This window comes from Taudactylus pleione, unplaced genomic scaffold (genome assembly GCF_031769625.1).
Source record: "Taudactylus pleione unplaced genomic scaffold, aTauple2 ptg000250l, whole genome shotgun sequence".
NCBI lineage: Eukaryota > Metazoa > Chordata > Amphibia > Anura > Myobatrachidae > Taudactylus > Taudactylus pleione.
In genome coordinates this window covers 76,389-97,248 of record NW_028284652.1, presented here as the reverse complement: position 1 = coordinate 97,248, position 20,860 = coordinate 76,389, and the positions used below count along the sequence as shown (strand labels likewise).

Here is a 20,860-nt window from a genome sequence, read left to right as displayed (position 1 = left end):
TAGAGAAGTACCTCAGTCTTCCACAGGATTCTCTCCTTTAGATCTGTTGTATGGGAGACATCCCAGAGGTTTGCTAGATGTTGCTAAGGAGACATGGGAAGGACACCCTACAAAAGTGTAATTGAACATGTGTTGCAGATGCAAGAAAGGATTGCGGCCGCGGTGCCCATTGTCAAAGCACATATAGAGCAGACCCAACAAGCCCAACAGAGAGTGTATAACCGGAATGCCCAGGTACGTGCATTCGCCCCTGGGGACAGAGGACCTCATTCAGAGTCGGTCGAAGCGGCCGCACGGTCATACGCCACCGATGTTCGCTAAACTGCGCAAAGTTCGCAATGCGCGTGCGCAAACTAGCCGCTACGATCAGAAATTTCTCTCTCCTTCTCACAGCCAGGTCGGTAGTTTGAGTGACAGATTGAGGCGTTTGTGGTTGGTAACAGGGGAAGGTGCTTGAAAACGGGGGAGTGGAGATCCGAACGCAAGCGTGCCTAATTATGCGAACGGCATTTTATGGGAGTGCATAATTAACAAAGTAGTGTCATAGCACACGTGACATGGGAGGTTTTTACACTGACATGATCGTAGAGCTTAAGAGAGGGTATGGTCAACCTTAAGCTCTACGACCAGTTCCGATGGCTCCCGATGGTCTCGATTAATCCTTATATGCTCGGAGATGACGTGTAATGCGTACGAGAAGGGGGCATATTTTGTGTCTTCCGGCCGCTTCCTCCCCTTGGTCGGCCAGCTGCCGATCCGATCTTAGGGATGCAACATGCGGGTGCATATTCGACCCCTTTTCCCGTACAACCGTGTGGCCGCTTCGACCAACTCTGAATGAGGTCCAGAGTGCTTGTTTTGATACCCACAGTGGAAAGCAAGTTTTTGGCTAAATGGCAAGGTCCATATGAGATCAGGGAGAAAGTGAGTGAGGTTAATTATAAAGTATTCAAACTAGGCAAGAGGAAGCCTGAACAAATTTACCATGTTAACCTAATAAAACCCTGGAAGGATAGGTTAACCCTGCCAGCCAAACCTAGCCTGCTAGTAGCTTCAGTCCCTTTGATTCCAGAAGTAAGAGTGTCCAAAACCCTGTCAGCCGCTCAAAAGAACTAGGCTAAGGAGTTTCTTATTAGGAACAGAGATTTGTTTTCAGTACTGCCTGGCTGAACGGCCATTATAAAGCATGATATCATTACAGAGCCAGGGGTTAAGGTCAACCTAAAGTCATATAGAATTACTGAAGCATAGCTTGATGCTGTCTCTAAAGAGATTAAGCATATGCTAGAGCTTGGTGTAATTGAGGAGTCTAATAGTGAGTGGTCCAGTTTCATAATTCTGATTCCGAAGCCTGATGGCAGCCTGCACTTCTACAACTAAATTAAATGCAGTTTCCAAATTTGATGCATATCCCATGCCTCATGTGGATGAGTTGATAGAGGGGCTAGGGACAGCCAGATATCTCACCACACTGGACCTGACAAAGGGTTATAGGCAAATACCATTAACTGATAGGGCGAAAGAGAAAACAGCTTTTTCTGTTCCAGAAGGGCAATTCCAGAATAGGATGTTTCCTTTTGGGTTGCATGGGGCCTCAGCAACCTTTCAACATGCAATGTATAGAATTTTGAAACCCCACAGACAGTATGCAGTGGCCTATCTGGATGATGTGGTAATCCACAGTCCAGACTGGGACTCTCACTTAGTCCGAATACAGGCGGTGCTGGTCTCAATCAGGAAGGCCGGCATAAAAGCCATACCTAAGAAATGTTGCCTAGCAATGGAAGAGGTTCAATATTTGGGGTATACCATAGGGAGAGATTAAGCCCCAGTTAAACAAAATTGAAGCTATAAAATATTATAAATAACTAATCAAACAAAATTTCTATCTAATAGTTCAGAAATAGATCATACTGTAATCTATAATAATCTATATCCAACTACTAGCGCTGAAAAAACGCAGTGACTAATTAACCTATCAATAGAGGGTTACATCAATGCATTAATCATGCACAATTAGACTCACTATAACCTTGTTTATAGAACAACTGTAGAAAACAACTCTAAGTGACAACATCTTACTAAATCCAGCGCTTAGTAGGTCTAGCTACTTGTTTAACACCATTAAGCTTATTTTAAACACAGCAAGCATTACACGATGCTGTACTGGAACAATGCCTGAGAAACTCACCAAAAAAACTCATCAAAAATGGCCGCCCGCATATAGGAGACATTATCTCCACCTATACCAACAGTGGAGATCAGGATCACCTAAGCGCCATAGCCACACTTAGGAACATCTTGCCATGTTATTCTGTGTCTGCACACTGTCCTTAGAGCATGCGCATGACACAACACACATTGTGATAACCAGGAGGAGATCGCGCTCTAGTGGATGATGCAGAGGGCGCGAACACAGCGAAAACCAGAAGTAAGGGAGCGATTAACAGATGGACTCAATTTACAAGGTATGAAGTGATTGACTTATTGGACCTGAGTACCCATACTGAGGAAGATTTAGACAAATTTTCCATACATTCAATCAAAGATTTGAGCCCCAACACAGACCACTACACTAACATTGTTAGACAGTCCTTCGAGAGGGGGTGGAGGGACTCTCTATACATTAGGGACACATCAATGGAAGATCTTAACCACACTATCCCTCCCCAAACTAATATCGATACAACAGAGTCCCTAATTAGTGCAGTACAAGAGGATTTAACATCCGCAAATAAATGGGGGGAGAATTTTTTAGAATTAGGGACCCAGATACCAATACTAAAAACCAGAATACCACTAACACAAAAAAGGAAATTAAACACGGTAGAAGAGGATGTAGAGGTGGACAAAGGAAACAACAACAAAAAAAACAAACAAGAGACAACCTAGATAACCAACAACCAATAGGCATATTTAAGCAGCAAGACATTAACGCAACCTCAACTGTCAGTATTAAACAAGGGCTTGAAATTTGCACCAGATAATCATTTAGACAAATTTTCCATTTATAAAGACCTAAAAAATTTCACAAGAAAACTCAGCCTTAAAAAGTATTTTATGGAACACAAAATAGTGACCACATCAAATACTGAGATGGATGAGTACAAACACATCCCTGAGACCTCAATCTCGTTTCAACCCCACACACTTGAAAGGACACTATATACACACCTTCGAGAAGGCAGTAATGAGGGATATTGACAGTAACCAAATAGGACAGAGACACATTAAGACCAATATGACCAAAGCAGAAAAAACAGCATTGATTAGTCTGAAAGAAGATACAAATTTGGTCATCAAACCTGCCGACAAGGGGGGGGGGGAATAGTGTTACTGGACAAGGAGGATTACATCAAGGAGGCAACCAGATCTTGGGGGACACCAACACCTACATGAAATTGAGGGGTGATCCGACAAAACAATACCATGAGGAATTACACCAATTACTAAAAGAAGGTTTCTATTCAGGGATTCTAAAGAAACATGAATTTGATTTTCTAAATACAGCCCACCCTGTAATACCAGTATTTTACTATCTCCCCAAACTGCACAAAAACATAACGCAACCACCGGGACGACCAATCACATCTGGGATTAACTCACAAACATCTGCACTTTCCCAATACATAGACCAGTATCTACAGATTTATGTTAAAGAGCAAAGATCATACTTGAGGGACACCACTCAAGTTTTGAACATATTGCAGAACATCAATTGGGCTGACGATTACTGGCTAGCGACAAGCGATGCTACATCGCTTTACACTATAATAGATCACAACCAGGGCCTGTCCAGCATTAAGTACTTCCTGGACCAGGATCCAGAATTAGCAACTGCCCAATCAGACTTCTTACTCTGGGGAATAGACTTCATCCTCAAGCATAACTACATGTGGTTTCAGGATGAATTCTATTTACAGCAATGTGGGACAGCGATGGGGACCAAGTTTGCCCCGAGCTATGCGAATCTCTTCATGAGTCATTGGGAGGATAGTAACATCTGGTCCTCCAACGAGCTTGGGGCAAACTTGGTCCTATGGAGGCGCTATATAGATGACGTGCTCTTTATTTGGCAAGGTAGTGAAACATCTTTACAGGTCTTTCTGGAGCACATTAATACCAACAACTGCAATGTAGTGTTCACCACACAATATAGCAAAGAACGGGTACAATTCTTAGATCTGGACATCTTCATTCAAGACAACGAGATACACATGAAAACACACCACAAAAAAGTAGATGTGAATAGCTATATTAGGGCTGATAGTAACCACCATCCCAATTGGCTGAACAGTGTACCCCTCAGCCAGTTCATACGGGTGAGGAGGAACTGTTCTAATATAAAGGATTTTAAAGAACAAGGTAAAGATCTAATACAACTGTTCCATGAAAAGAATTATGACATGGCTAAGGTGGAACAAGCTTTCACCAAAATACTTGAGAACCCACGAGCCCCACTCCTAGAATACAAAGATAAAACATCTAAAGCGGATAATGAGAAAGTATTCTTCATCACGAATTATACGAAATCTGCTAACCAATTTAAAAGAATCCTGCAAAAACATTGGCCGTTACTACATATGGATGAAAAACTAAATACACTTTTACCAACACGACCAGATTTAGTTTTCAGAAAAGCTCCAGATTTAGGGAGGAAATTAGTGGTGAACTACATAAAAAACAAACATCATTCTAAACAATCCACCTTAGACAATAAGATAGTGAAGGCAGGGTTCTACCACTGTGGATGGTGTAAAGCCTGTCGACAATTAAGTTACAGAAGTACAACACCAACACAACAATTAGTTGCGTTGAACACTGGAAAGACCTACGATATCAAAAATATGATCACCTGTGACAGTCGAAATATCATCTATGTCTTAACATGCCCCTGTAAACTACAATATGTAGGAAGGACAACGAGGGCACTTAAAGTGAGAATAAACGAGCACATTAATAACATAAAGAAATCCTTTATTGGACATAGTGTGTCAGATCATTTTAGGTGCACCCATAACAGTGAACCAGCCGGTCTCAAGTTCATAGGAATAGAACTAGTAGAACCCAACTGGAGAGGGGGAGACCATTCCAACAAGATTGACGACAGAGAAAGTCGTTGGATCTTCGATTTGAAGACATTACAACCACAAGGTCTAAATATAGACCCATGAAGTTAGGTTAACATCCCTGTAAGAATTCCGTACATCTGAGCCAATGTAAACATCCATCAGCTCTGAATAACGAGGGATTCAGATTTAACATCTGCTTATCAGTATCAAATTACATCCATATATTATGAGGGAATAGTATATTGGGATGACTTCAAGATGGGAATTAAAATATTATAAATAACTAATCAAACAAAATTTCTATCTAATAGTTCAGAAATAGATCATACTATAATCTATAATAATCTATATCCAACTACTAGCGCTGAAAAAACGCAGCGACCAATTAACCTATCAATAGAGGGTTACATCAATGCATTAATCATGCACAATTAGACTCACTATAACCTTGTTTATAGAACAACTGTAGAAAACAACTCTAAGTGACAACATCTTACTAAATCCAGCGCTTAGTAGGTCTAGCTACTTGTTTAACACCATTAAGCTTATTTTAAACACAGCAAGCATTACACGATGCTGTACTGGAACAATGCCTGAGAAACTCACCAAAAAAACTCATCAAAAATGGCCGCCCGCATATAGGAGACATTATCTCCACCTATACCAACAATGGAGATCAGGATCACCTAAGCGCCATAGCCACACTTAGGAACATCTTGCCATGTTATTCTGTGTCTGCACACTGTCCTTAGAGCATGCGCATGACACAACACACATTGTGATAACCAGGAGGAGATCGCGCTCTAGTGGATGACGCGAACACAGCGAAAACCGGAAGTAAGGGAGCGATTAACAGATGGACTCAATTTACAAGGTATTTAAACCCTGCTATTGGAAATAACAGATCACCTACCCTTGAAAAAGTCCCCACATGGGATGAAACGTGTTGGGACTACTGACTGATGTGACTTTTGATTTCTCCATAGACCATATGCATCATATGTTCTAAGCCTTATCAATGTTATTTAATTTTAATCAATTTTCTGACACCGATTGTTTGCCCTTCTGGGCTAGGTGTCATAATAGTTTTTTACCCATACTCCATATACTAGTGTTCTGTCCAGGCATATTGGCTAGCAGTGGCTGCCATTTACACCCATCACTCTAGCACTACGCTTAACGAGGCACATCCGGTGGACCAGCAGGAGTACGTCGGGACCTAGGTAAGTCCTACTATTCACTTACCTCTGCACCATAGTGTCCACCAGCACCTGATACTGCGTTTGTGTTTTTTGTGAATTCCTGAGGTGGAGTGGTTGGTTCCTGGGACAGAGACCAATTGGAGAGGGGAGGTTACACCTATCGTATACACGTCAATTAGTATACAAGAACTTTGAAAACAACAACCACATTAACTATATTCACATACAGATGAAAAAGCTGCCCAAAGTTTTTGCCCACCAGCAAATACCACCAGGATTGCTGTTTTTTAAGAACTACCATCCTACAGCTTTCATGAGGTGGATTACACCAGGACATTTCTAATCAAGTCTTGTATTTGGGGAGTTCCCCAATCGAACATAGACATCAACTAACATCCATAATTTCCCTCACGGATCACAACAGACATACCTCATAAACATCTTTAAGTTTAATAACAATCCATGCTACAATAGCACCTCAGAGCGCAGACACCATATCCTACTATTTCCAATCAATAAAGGAAGGTGGGGATACCTTCCCGGTGCTTAGCTGCTAGAGGTACTACTCAATAGCGCGAAACCCACAATTACCTGTACCTGGGACTCTCACTTAGTCCGAATACAGGCGGTGCTGGTCTCAATCAGGAAGGCCGGCATAAAAGCCATACCTAAGAAATGTTGCCTAGCAATGGAAGAGGTTCAATATTTGGGGTATACCATAGGGAGAGATTAAGCCCCAGTTAAACAAAATTGAAGCTATACAAAACTGGCCCCGTCCCTTAAACAAAAAAAACAAGTTAGAGTCTTTATAGGAATCACTGGGTATTACAGATGGTTTATCCCGAATTTTGCCACCACAGCATTGCCACTAACAGATCTCACAAAAGGGAAACAGTCTAACATGGTGAAATGGGGCCCTGAGGCTGAAAAAGCATTTCAGGCATTGAAAGTGGCTTTGTGTACACAACCGGTGTTGATTACAACAGACTTTTCTAAGGAGTTTGTGGTTCAGACAGATGCCTCAGAGGTAGGGGTATGAGCAGTGTTGTCCCAGAGTAGGGATGGAGAGGAGCACCTCATTGTTTATCTGAGCAGAAAACTCAATGACCATGAAAATAGGTATGCTATTGTTGAAAAAGAGGCATTGGCCAATAAGTGGGCATAAGACTCCTTAAGGCAGACGGTTTAAGCTCTAACGGATCATGCCCCATTAAAATGGATTTTAGTAAAGAAAGGACAAAACAGCATGATAACAAGGTGGTTTTTAGCCTTGCAGGAATTTACATTCACTGTAGAACATAGGCCTGGGTCCCAATTGGCTAATGCAGATGCATTGTCCTGCATCTTTTGTTTGGGGGCAGCAAGTGTTCCGCCCCTAGGTCAAAACAGGGGAGGGGGATGTGTGACAAGGTCACTGGCATCATAGTGGAAGGCAGATATATTTGCCCTAGATTCCTAACCTATGTGTTTTAAAACCTCAGGAAGATGTTTGTGTTAATATATATATATTAGGGATGTGCAGGCTCGGTTCTACTCGGTTCTGTTCGGTTCTTTTTACCGAATCTTATTGGCTATCCAAAACTCGTGACAGCTGAAACCCAATAAGATTCGGTAAAAAGAACCGAACGGAACCGAGTAGAACCGAGCCTGCACATCCCTAATATATATATATATATATATTATAAATGACAGACAGCATATATAGTGAAATATGGGGAGGGGGAGTGGGGCTAAATTGGTGACCCATTGTCCATAGGGGTGAGAGTGGGGGCTCTTCCACAAGGCCATATTACCACTAGGGGGGTCAGGGTTAATATTGCTAAGGATTTTTTTTTTTACACTGGGGGGGCTATTTTTGATGGGGGTGGGAAATTAAGTTTCATTTGGGCCTATGGACACAGGAATTGGGGGGGTGCATAACACCCCCTAGGCATATATATTTTTTTAAATAAAATGTTTAAATATATTCTTAAAAATACTCTTTAAAACTTAATTAAACTAAAAAAAATCTGTGTGGTTTTGACAGAACAAATTTGTCAGTTAAGTGGTTAATGCCCCGGATGCTAGTATGTGGAGGAGGCTTGCTGGGACCTGTAGTCCTATTGTAAAAGACAATATTACTTTAAATCTATTCTTTACCATGTTCAACCCAGCACCCACCTCCCAGGGGGGTTAATGCTTTGGCCGGCATATCCCTTCAAGAGTGTCCCCCGGCTGAGGAATTACCCCACTGCTAGTAAGAGCCTGATGCTGGTTGAAGGAAAATACGGGGGAACCCTATGCATTTTTTTCACTGTACTTCCTCAACCAGGACTGGCTCAGGGGCCCGGTGGTGGTTAATTGAGACACAGGGGACCCCCTCACAGTTTTTCCCCTGTATTTCCTAAAGTAGGACCAGCTCATAAAGCCCAGTGCTGGTTATGCTTTGGGGGGACCACACACTGTTTTTTCTTTTTTAACAAATTTTTTTTTTCGGTATACACAAACAGAAGCCTGCACGGATCTCACTGATCTGTGCAGGCTTCATGTTCAGTAGTGTTTGGCCACAGTCAGACATAAGGAACTCGGAAAAGAAACATGGTCTCATCTGAAAACACGATTCAGCAAAACATGATTCTTGGTAAATTTGAGTGTTTCACCTGACAAAAATCCCCTGTGTCCATGCGATCCTGAGCATGTTTAAATTCAGGCCAGACACTTAGTAAATTTAGCCCTTCTGCTCCAATAACATGTGGCTGGTGCAGTAGCATTTTACCTGTAGCTGAGAAGAAAGGATCAGTGAAACAATGCTCTAAAGGCACCCTTTTAATGATATCCATAACTGAGCACAGATGTTTAAATCAAAAGGAATGATGTACTAAGTAAGTCACTTGTGCTCAAGTATGGATATCCTGGATTGTTAGGTTGCCTTGAGGACTGAGTTTGGGAACCACTGTTCTAGAGCAGGGGTGGCCAACCATGCGGCTCTTTCTTTGCTGTGCTGCGGTTCATAACAACGACCCCCGCTTGGGGGCCATTGCTATGCCACTGCAACTGTGAACGTTAGCCTCTGAAATGACCAGAGGCTAAAGAAGCCTCTTATCTCTTCAGAGGCCAGCGTGTTCAGTGATGCAGTGCGCAGGTGACATCATGACATCACCAGCTATGTGAGGAGCCTGCTGGATCCAGTTAGATCCAGCAGTCAGCATCTGCGGGATTGACAGTGGGATGGTGCCCAGACTGAAGCCCAGCGTGAAGTCAGGTAAGTACTGGGGGCACTGCATAAGGGGCACAACTACAGGGGGCACTGCATAAGGGGGTACTACTACAAGGGGCATTGCATAAGGGGCACTACTACAGGAAGCATTACATAATGGGCACTACTACAGGGGCATTGCATAAGTGGCACTACTACGGGGGTGTGACACAAGGTCATGCTCCTGCAAATGTCATAACAAAGGTGTGCGCACAAAAATGGGACATGGTCTTGTGACAGCTAGGCCATGCCCGATTTTTGCGCGCACCTTCATGGCGCACATGATATCGGCTCTTTCACTTGACTACATATATTTTTTGCCTCTGACTGGTTGGCCACCCTAGATGATCTAGAGGATCATTATTGTAACAATTTGTTATATAGGAATAAATATTAGTACAAGTAAGAATACTGTATCTCTTTTGTTACTTTCTATGTTTAGTAAATATTTTTAATTTACATCTCCCCTTTAATACAAAAATTAATCTTGCTATGGGGATTGGATGGTTTAATTTTTAAGTCTGTGCGGATGTATATTAGTATGTGACTATATGGCATAAGTTATCACAGGGGCAAGATGCAGATGCCAGGTCACAATAAAAAAATGTTACTTAAGATCCAGGCAAAACATGACTAAAGGCCCCCATACATCAGCGACGGATTGCCGCGATGTTGGGATCTTGCAACCTGGCATTGCAGGATCGCTTAAATCCAACATGTTGAATTTCACAGATATGCACCTCGGTCAAATTGAAAATGTTAACTTTCACTGATCCTGCGACGGATCGCGGAACATCGACGGCGTTTCCGATCCCATTGCAACATCGCGGCGATCTGTCACAGTTGTATGGGGGCCTTTAGGCCATAGCACTATACTTGACTTGTTACAATGATCAATGTCTTTTCACTGTTATTAACCTTTGCAGAATGTTTTTGTTTTTTTGTTTTTACCAAACTTTATCTGCCCTATCTGTAAATTTACACATTTGTGTTCGTGTTTTTTTTAACCCTTTCACGGCTGAGGGTTTTTCAACCCTGTGCCGAGATAATCTTTCTTTTTTTAGATATTGTCACATTCTAATATCAATTAATTTTATTATGCAGTACCCACACAAATCATATCTTGTTGTTTTCAGAAGCCTTTGTATTTTCAGAAAATAGTCTTTTTGCTCATTCTAACACATCCCAAAAAAACAAATCCTTAACCCCAGACCCTCAGAAACCCTAACCCAAATACCCTAGCACTAATACCCAAAAAAACTTGACCCCCCGACTCTAACAAACCCCTAACCCTAATATGTAAACAACCCTAACCACATACCAACCTACATTAACCACTGACCCTAACTAAACCCCTAACCCTAAATGGGTAGATTATATGGGCCAAATGGTTCTTATCTGCCATCAAATTCTACGTTTCTATGTAATGTAACCAAAGTGGCAAAAAAAGATGATTTTTTTATTTTTATAACCACTACAAATAAATACTTGTTGTTAATCCACATTTCCAAAAAATAGCCAACAGCAGGCTTCTACATGTAAGGTTACACCAAAATCTCTGCACTTGAAAATTATTATGCATTTTTGTATTATTTTTTTACATCTCAATTTTAACTCTTACTATGTGTAGGCATAATATGGTGGCCCACCAAGGCCTACAATTTCAAGTTTTTTTTATTTGACACAAGATGGGCTTTAGATCCCTACCACTCCATGTGTGGAAAATGTAATTGTTTGCGTACTTTTTCAGTTATTGTCTGGTGATCATCAGACAATAATTACTAGAAGCGCACATTGTTTGAAAGAAGATACTCCCCTCTTTCAAAGCAATGTGCCCCATGTGTGTGCAGGCCAGTATGGGGAATACAGGACACAATGTTCCCTTCCCCCATCTATGGAAAACTGGGCATAATTGCCTGGTGATCAGCAGACAATAGCTGGTAAGGAGGCCACATCATTTGAAATTGGGGACTCCCTGTTGCAGCTGTGATAGGATGATAGGATACATAGTGCTTACCCCCACATAAGGAAAAGTAATATTTTCCATAGTGTGGGGTAAAAAGGGATCACTAGACAATAGGAGCCCCAAAATTTGAAAAAGGGGATCCTCTTTTTCTAAAATGGATGCCTCTTAAATATTTGTAGCCAGGTTGGGGAGATCTTCCCCCATGCCTGGACTACATTATTTTTCTGTAGAGCAAGTGGTTAATGTCTGGTGATCAGTGTGCTCACCAGACATTAACTTTTATATGGGCATAAAGTTTAAAGAGGGGACTGTCACGATCCTGAGGGCCAACCCTCCAGATATGCCAATCTGAGAATCGCAGCCCGTGACCTTTACAGCACGTGTGGTTAACTAAACCTGGTAACTGCCACTAGCAGAAGAAGAATATAATGCTAAAGCTTCTGCTCCTACCTATATACACAATTATCGCAACTTAGAAAAATAGGTAATATGAGCCATATGAGGCCTTGGGTCATAAAAACACAGATCCAGAACTAAAATGAATGTTTAATTCAAGAATGTCTTCAAAGCTTATGTACAAAACATTACAAAGAATTTAATAATGTTAAAGAATCACACAGTTACTCACACTTTCCAGAAAATAAAATAAAAAAAGGAGAAACAACCCATTCAGATCACATTGGATTAAACTGTTCTGGGATGAGGCCTTCCCAGTGATGAATTAGGGATCATCTGTATCCGTCGATAGCCTCATGCTAATGAACAAGTGGGTCAGGATGGGCATACATTTTATGCCTGCCTTTTCCATGCACCCCCCCACACCCCCTCCCTGGGGCTGATTTTAACCTCTTTCAACTCAGAGTGGATTGTTCAGCTGACTGAAGCTCAGTTTCATGGCCACATGGGCAGGGGTCATTTAATTAACTATTCAGCTCTCTTTGAAGTTTGGGAAACAGGCTTTGGTCCATAAACGTGCCCAATGACTAGGTAGGGAGATTCACACCTCTGGAGACCGAGTGTCTCCCTGTATAAGCAACTATTTTTTGATAACTGTTCCCAAAAAAAGCACATGGCTCTTAAGGACTGTTTTTAGGAAGGGTCTGGCCAGCTGTCATATAATTTCCACAGACATATTTCTTTTATGCCATATACAGTGAGACAGGTTTATGGCTGACCCAGGAAGACAGACCTTCCTATAACCTCTCTTGCCCACCAGCTTCAAAGGCTTGTCACCTTTCCACACACCAGACCTCATGCTGTTTTTAGTACAGTACACAGACTCTAGTTCAAAGGATTTTCACATACAAATATACAAGGAAAAATTACATGTTATTACTAATACAATATAATTTGCAGTTATGCCCATTCTGATGTGAAATGAGCTTTACTGCTACAGGGACTTCCCATCTTTCTATGTGAAATATGGTGAGGGAGATAGAGGGACTATTCTCCATCCCACCACCATTATAATTCTTTTTTTTTTTTCTTTGACAACAGTGCTGCCAGCACACCTGTGTGCACCAGCGGTACTTCCATCTTCAGTGCTGGTGCTATACCCGCCACTGCAGAGTATGAGTAGGGCTTGTACTCCTCATTGTGGGTGTATATACGAGGATGAGCCCCATTAGCAGTCCCACAGTGAAGTGGTTAAATTTACAATTAAACACACACAGATATCTTTTCCCCAAAAGTATGTTTCTTTTATTTTTAGGAGACAGCACATACCCCTCGCACCCTTGGCTCCTCACTACTATATTACATCCAGACACAGGGCAAGAAAATTAAATACAATGCTGCAAAAGCTTCTGCCAGGTTAGTCATTGAACACACTTTTGGGGCTCTAAAAGTCTGGTTGAGTCCTCATGTATGCAATATTATTACATTTACCCTATTCACAACATTGATATTAGAAGTAGGGTGCCTTTGGAGGAAGAGGTTGCTGTCCTGGGAGAAGATGACATTGACAGAGCATGGGGACTTTCAAGATCATCTGAGTTACTGTGCTTTACCTATAACTTTAGTTGTAAGTGCAGGTTAATCATACATTTAATGAAAAATGAAGAATGTACACAATAACTTTTTATTTTATGGGGTTATTTTAAATATTTAATTGTAATAGGATGAAAATTATTTTCTTTTTATCAAACTTTTCCTCCCAGGGCTGTTGCCAGATGGAGCCCTTTGCCCGAGCACTGGGGGATACAGGAGCAGAGGCAGGTATTAAGCACTCTCCTCCTTCAGTCTCACTGGGGACAGGTGGGTGGTCACTCCATGGGCCTCTGGGACCAGCAGCTGATTCAGAACTGATGTGCCAATTCCCTCTATAGCTGTTATTATGCTCTCCTGTTGGCCCTCCATCGCTTGTAGTCTTAGACTATTGTCTTTCATAATGTCTTTAGTCTCAGTTGTACTATTTTCAGATGCCTCCAGGAGGTGAACAGATAGTGAAAGTGCAGTATCCACAAGGAAAGAGGAGCTTACTGCCCCATGGGAGGTCCACATCCACCTTTCTCCTCCAAACCCTCCTCTGGATCCTTCTCCTATGGTATTCCACAGTGGATGGGTGCTATGCATCTAATAATAAAAAAAAGTAAAAATATTTAACTATTTATTGTCATTTGTGCAGTTAATTTTTAAAACATATTCAAATACGTTGAATAAGAAATGCTACTGTTAAACATTTCTACATATATATACATCTTAGTACTAATAAGTACTCTGAGTCTGATTCAGCTTGGATCGCAACTGCTAATACGCGAACGCAATCGGCCGATTTTTGAATACTGCATATGCATCGTAGTGCGTGAACCGGCAACTGCGATCGGGACTGTGATCGCAGTGACAATGCAGTCCCATCGCAGTGTGATTGACAGGAAGTACCGTTTGTGGGTGGTGACGGGGGGGTGGTCGGGAAAACCCAGGCGTGCCAGTGCGTTTGAATGCTGTTGCAGGGGCATGCATAAATTAGCAACTGTGATGCCGTACGCAGTTGTGGACTCATAGTGTGCGGTAAAGTTAGCAATTTCTGAATAAGGTCTGGCCTTGCACAAGTGTGTGTGAGGCTGCGATTGTACTCGATTGTACCGATGGACTAGCAGTCTTCCTAAACATTCCGGATGTGTGTAAGTTAAAGTGGGCGTCCTTATGTAGTGCTTCGTCTGCATAGTGATCTCAATGGATTAGCATATGATCGCAGTGAGGCTGCGTGCGTAATCGCTATTGCAATCGCAGTTGCGAACCTTTCTATTAGAACCAGACATGTTTTGTGTGTAATTTAATCAAGTCATGTCATGATGAATAAATATTTAAGGTGGGTTTTGATTTACAAACACAGGATCATTTTGTAGGACAAGCATTTAATATGGAAAAAGTACCAAAAAGTGAAATAAGGGACAATTGTTAGATTCCTTAATGGTGTAGTTAATATTGCTGTTTATGGCCAAATATTCTCTGTAAAGCGCTGCGGAATATGTGTGCGCTATATAAATAACATAATAAGAATAATATTGACATTTGTCTGTATATCTTCCTCTCCATTTAATAAATTTTTTATCTTAGAATATTTTTCTAGCTTACTTTAAAATGTCAATTTCCCATGAAATACCAACAAATGTACTTACAGCAAGACCTATAATCATACTCGCCTACTGTCCCTGATTATCAGGGAGACTCCCTGAAATAGTAGCAATCTCCCTGTGTCCCTAAAGAGTCTACCAATCTCCCTGAATGCACCTTACCCACATTATGAAGCTGTTATCTACAAAAAGAAACAGAGATATTCACTTTCAAATGGTATAATCATTGCCATTTCCCTGTATTGGTTATAAGGCACAATGATCCCTATGGCTACATGCATTTTTCTAAAAGTATCAGTGTGTTTTCTTCAACAAATAGATCTTACTAACTGCTTTGGGGCTGGTTTACATTTGTTTGTAAATCTCAGATGTAGCAGTACACATCCACTTTAACGTGCGCTCATAGGTGCTGCTTTCACAATCTCCTTGACATTCTTTTTCAAAAGTAGGCAAGTATGACTATAATCAACCTTCATCACCAAAATTACTATTCATCACCATCACTAAAATTACTGTTCAAAACAGTTTAATCCACTTATACAAAAGGCACTAATTTTATATTGTACAATCAGAGGCACCAAGAGTGGGGGGGCAGTTACTATTTACCTGGGCCTGTTCGGAGGGGCCTGGATGGGGACTGGTTCCTATAGCCCACCCCGCCACTACTTCTTTGTTCTGGCAGGGAGAGTGGACTGCTGCTGCTGTAAAAGCCTTTCTCCCCAGCCCAGCACACACGCTGCTGTCACACTGTGTGCTGGACTAGGGAGAGAGGCTACTGCAGTAGCAGGCAGTTCTCTCCTTGTACTATATGCAGGGGGAGAGATTTCACCTCACACCCCAGGACATTGGCATCCCCCTGTGCGAACATGTTACTTTTTTATTTTTTGTAAGGAGGAGGTCTGGCCACAGCTCCCCAGGTTGGCCACACCTCATCCCTGTACCTGGGCCTGGCAGAGCTGTCAGCAGCCCTGTGTACAATAGTACAGAACTTTTCACACACTCCCCAACATTGTGATATAGTCAGTCATTACCTGTGCATGCTTAGTGCTGCAGGGGGTGGGGGTCCTGCACCAGTGTTTTCATTCAACACCCTGGACTTTATGGCTGTCATTGTAGGGCAATGTAATTCACTCAAGAGTAGGGCAGCACAGATGGTGTAATGGTTAGCGTTACTGCCTCACAGCACTGAGGTCATGGGTTCGATTCCCACCACGGCCCTACCTGTGCGGAGTTTGTATATTCTCCATGTGCTTGCGTGGGTTTCCTCCGGGTACTCCGGTTTCCTCCCACACTCCAAAAATATACTGGTAGGTTAATTGGCTCCCAACACAAATTAACCCTAGTGTGTATGTGTGTGCGCTTGTGGTAGGGAATATAGATTGTAAGCTCCACTGGGGCAGGGACTGATGTGAGTGGCCAAATATTCTCTGTAAAGCGCTGCGGAATATGTGTGCGCTATATAAATAACTGGTAATAAATAAATATATAAATAAGAGGTGACAAATCCAAAGTAATGCAGGGAACACCTGTTAACAAGAAAATAAAACCTCATGTCTTGTTTTGTAAAACTGAAGACAAGTGGAGGAGGGAGGGAGAGAGAATGACAAAAATAGAGAGGGAGTGGTAATATAACATACATGTAGAGCATACATGTATTTATCTTATTGGCTATCCAAAACATGTGAGAGCTAGACAGTCAATAAGATAAATCCAAACGTGTGCTAATGTGGCCTTTCTTATCTTCTGCCTCAAGCTCAAATGTTGGATATCAAGAACAAACAGTTCTTCCACACAGAAATCTAATTCCATAACAGCTTCCAAAAATGTAATTAACTATTTACCAGAAGCATAAATCAGTTGGGAGGCCTCGAAGTTTGAAAGATGTCCATCCTGGCATTAGCAGGTAACTGTGGAGATCAGTAAGAAGGAAAGTTCCCACAAACCCCTCACAAAAACAAATGATCTACCAAACTTTATTTAATGTACTTGCAATAGTGTGTGTGATTCAACCTAAATCCATGTCTTCAAGTACAGATCATGTTATTCAGAGTCTGAAAAATATTGAAAAAGTAGCAGCCCATATTCTATGTAACTCACCAAAGATGGAAACCAAAACAGCTACCGAATTATCATCCTTCTTCTTGTCTGAACTAGGCACAACTGTGAAAAACTAATTCCTCCTCATAGCAATCACCTCTCTTTTGAGCCATTGAAATACAAATTAAGGTACACGTTGAGGCAGATCAAGACACTTACAGTAGTGGATGAGATGTTTAGTGGGCATCATGACTTCTCAGAAATCTGTTAATGAAAATAAAGGCAAATACATCCCAAAACATACACATACAATATTCATAATTCTCATCACGTATAACAAACATGTTATAGAAAGGGAAAACAATTAGATATACCATAGACGTTCATATAAAGAGGTACCACATCATCTATACGACTAGGGCCAGGCATATCTTCGGCCTCGAGCTTAACTGTTGGATATAAACAACAAATAGTCCTTCCACATAGAAATCAAATTCCAAACAGCTTCCATAAATGAATTTAACTATTTACCAGAAGAAGAAATCAGTTGGGAGGCTTCGAAGTTTGAAAGCTGTCCATCCCGGCATTAGCAGGTAACTGTGGAGATCAATAAGAAGGCAAGTTCCCACAAACCCCTCACAAATACAATTGATCTACCCAGTTTTAAGGCACTTGCAATATTGTGTGTGATTCAACCGACATCCATGTCTTCAAGTACAGATCACGTCAATTATGGTCTGAAAAATATTGATAAAGAAGCAGCCCATATTCTATGTAACTCACCAAAGATGGAAACCAAAACAGCTACCGAATTATCATCCTTCTTCTTATCTGAACTAGGCACAACTGTGAAAAACTAATTCCCCCTTATAGCAATCACCTCTCTTTTTAGCCATTGAAATACAAATTAAGGTAAACGTTGAGGCAGATCAAGACACTTACAGTAGTGGCTGAGATGTTTAGTGGGCATCATGAATTTTGAGAAATCTGTTGATCAAAAACAAGGCAAATACATCCCAGAACATACGCATACTATATGTAGCATCCTCTTCACATAGAACAAACATGTTACAAGAAATCTGTTAATGAAAATAAAGGCAAATACATCCCAAAACATACACATACAATATTCAGAATACTCATCACGTAGAAAAAACATATTATAGGAAGGGAAAACACATAGATATACCATAGACGTTCATATAAAGAGGTACCACATCATCTATACGACTAGGGCCAGGCATATCTTCTGCCTCGAGCTTAACTGTTGGATATCAAGAACAAATAGTCCTTCCACACAGAAATCAAATTCCAAACAGCTTCCAAAAATTAATTTAACTATTTACCAGAAGAAGAAATCAGTTGGGAGGCCTTGAAGTTTGAAAGATGTTCATCCCGGCATTAGCAGGTAACTGTGGAGATCAATAAGAAGGCAAGTTCCCACAAACCCCTCACAAATACAATTAATCTACACAGTTTTAAGGTACTTGCAATATTGTGTGTGATTCAACCGACATCCATGTCTTCAAGTACAGATCACGTCAATTATGGTCTGAAAAATATTGATAAAGAAGCAGCCCATATTCTATGTAACTCACCAAAGATGGAAACCAAAACAGCTACCGAATTATCATCCGTCTTCTTGTCTGAACTACGCACAACTGTGAAAACCTAATTTTTCCTCATAGCAAACATCTCTCTTTTTAGCCATTGAAATACAAATTAAGGTACACGTTGAGGCAGATCAAGACACTTACAGTAGTGGCTGAGATGTTTAGTGGGCATCATGAATTTTGAGAAATCTATTGACAATAAACAAGGCAAATACATCCCAGAACATACGCATACAATATTCAGAATCCTCATCATGTAGAACAAACATGCTATAGAAAGGGAAAACACATAGATATTCCATAGAAGTTCATATAAAGAGGTACCATATCATCCATGTGACTTAGGCCTTTCTTATCTTCTGCCTCAAGCTCAAATGTTGGATATCAAGAACAAACAGTTCTTCCACACAGAAATCTAATTCCATAACAGCTTCCATAAATGAATTTAACTATTTACCAGAAGAATAAATCAGTTGGGAGGCTTCGAAGTTTGAAAGCTGTCCATCCCGGCATTAGCAGGTAACTGTGGAGATCAATAAGAAGGCAAGTTCCCACAAACCCCTCACAAATACAATTGATCTACCCAGTTTTAAGGCACTTGCAATATTGTGTGTGATTCAACCGACATCCATGTCTTCAAGTACAGATCACGTCAATTATGGTCTGAAAAATATTGATAAAGAAGCAGCCCATATTCTATGTAACTCACCAAAGATGGAAACCAAAACAGCTACCGAATTATCATCCTTCTTCTTGTCTGAACTAGGCACAACTGTGAAAAACTAATTCCTCCTTATAGCAATCAAATCTCTTTTTAGCCATTGAAATACAATTAAGGTAAACGTTGAGGCAGATCAAGACACTTATAGTAGTGGCTGAGATGTTTAGTGGGCATCATGAATTTTGAGAAATCTGTTGATAAAAAACAAGGCAAATACATCCCAGAACATACACATACTATATGTAGCATCCTCTTCACATAGAACAAACATGTTACAAGAAATCTGTTGATGAAAAACAAGGCAAATACATCCCAAATCATACACATACAATATTCAGAATCCTCATCATGTAGAACAAACATGCTATAGAAAGGGAAAACACACAGATATTCCATAGAAGTTCATAGAAAGAGGTACCATATCATCCATGCGACTTAGGCCTTTCTTATCTTCTGCCTCAAGCTCAAATGTTGGATATCAAGAACAAACTGTTCTTCCAGAAAGAAATCTAATTCCATAACAGCTTCCAAAAATGAAATTAACTATTTACCAGAAGCAGAAATCAGTTGGGAGGCCTCGAAGTTTGAAAGATGTCCATCCTGGCATTAGCAGGTAACTGTGGAGATCAATAAGAAGGCAAGTTCCCACAAACCCCTCACAAATACAATTAATCTACACAGTTTTAAGGTACTTGCAATATTGTGTGTGATTCAACCGACATCCATGTCTTCAAGTACAGATCACGTCAATTATGGTCTGAAAAATATTGATAAAGAAGCAGCCCATATTCTATGTAACTCACCAAAGATGGAAACCAAAACAGCTACCGAATTATCATCCGTCTTCTTGTCTGAACTACGCACAACTGTGAAAACCTAATTTTTCCTCATAGCAAACATCTCTCTTTTTAGCCATTGAAATACAAATTAAGGTACACGTTGAGGCAGATCAAGACACTTACAGTAGTGGCTGAGATGTTTAGTGGGCATCATGAATTTTGAGAAATCTATTGACAATAAACAAGGCAAATACATCCCAGAACATACGCATACAATATTCAGAATCCTCATCATGTAGAACAAACATGCTATAGAAAGGGAAAACACATAGATATTCCATAGAAGTTCATATAAAGAGGTACCATATCATCCATGTGACTTAGGCCTTTCTTATCTTCTGCCTCAAGCTCAAATGTTGGATATCAAGAACAAACAGTTCTTCCACACAGAAATCTAATTCCATAACAGCTTCCATAAATGAATTTAACTATTTACCAGAAGAATAAATCAGTTGGGAGGCTTCGAAGTTTGAAAGCTGTCCATCCCGGCATTAGCAGGTAACTGTGGAGATCAATAAGAAGGCAAGTTCCCACAAACCCCTCACAAATACAATTGATCTACCCAGTTTTAAGGCACTTGCAATATTGTGTGTGATTCAA

The 20,860-nt window shown here is 40.9% G+C and overlaps 1 long non-coding RNA gene across 1 annotated transcript; it reads right to left on the bottom strand.

Annotated features, from left to right (window-relative positions):
- Nucleotides 1–12,003: 12,003 nt before the first annotated feature.
- LOC148515299 (uncharacterized) lies at nucleotides 12,004–19,333 on the bottom strand. Its single transcript, XR_015879409.1, has 2 exons — nucleotides 17,307–19,333; nucleotides 12,004–14,049 (listed from the first exon to the last, which is right to left on the bottom strand). It is a non-coding gene; the product is annotated as an uncharacterized LOC148515299 (long non-coding RNA).
- Between the last annotated feature and the right edge of the window lie 1,527 nt (nucleotides 19,334–20,860).